Source organism: Chaetura pelagica, unplaced genomic scaffold (assembly GCF_000747805.2).
Source record: "Chaetura pelagica isolate M959 unplaced genomic scaffold, ChaPel_1.0 scaffold254, whole genome shotgun sequence".
NCBI classification, from domain to species: domain Eukaryota; kingdom Metazoa; phylum Chordata; class Aves; order Apodiformes; family Apodidae; genus Chaetura; species Chaetura pelagica.
The window spans coordinates 173,410-174,072 of NW_009952963.1; the positions used below are offsets into that span (position 1 = coordinate 173,410).

At 60.3% G+C, this 663-nt stretch overlaps 1 protein-coding gene across 1 annotated transcript in view; it reads right to left on the reverse strand.

Moving 5' to 3' along the window:
* Nucleotides 1–663, reverse strand: part of RBM19 (RNA binding motif protein 19) — a 60,795-nt gene that overhangs the window by 57,789 nt on the left and 2,343 nt on the right. The window lies entirely within an intron of this gene.

A 663-nucleotide genomic window follows, 5' to 3' on the forward strand; every position in this document is an offset into this window, starting at 1 on the left:
CGCTCTTCCTTCATCTGGGCCACCAGGAAGGACACGAGGAAAGCAGGTCAGTAACACAAGGAGAGATAGTTTGCAACCAGAGAAAAAACCATTTAGTAACAGAGGGTTCCCAAAGTGCTGGAGGAGTCACAGGGGAACATGGAAATACTGGCTGTCAAACTCCTCCAGCTCTTCCATGATGCCCCACCAGCTGATCTCTGCAGTGTCCCCACAGCTGCAGGGTGTCCCCAGCAACCACAGCCCTGGTGACACTCCCACGGGGACCCCTCAGTGCCCACCCCCAGGCAGTGAGGGGACAGTGGCCACCACAAGCTCTGCTCCCCTCACCCCCAGGGGCTGCCACCTCTCCAGCCCATGCCCAACCCCTGTCAAGGCATCTCCCTGACTTCCCTTGGGAGACTCCCTCCCCAAGGCTCCCTCCATCCCACTTCCCGAGGGTGCCTTCCTGCTCTCCCACAGAAGAATCCCTCTCTCCACCAACACATCTCCAAGACCCCCCCAGGCATCTCCTGGGGTGTTCCCTGCCCAAAACTCCCATAATCCCAACTTCCCGAGGGTTCCTCCCAGCTCCCCCCACCAGGAGACTCCCCCCAGCACATCCCCACAACTCCTTCCTTGCACAGAGGCCCCTTCCCAGGGCATCTCCCTGCTCACCCCACCAGG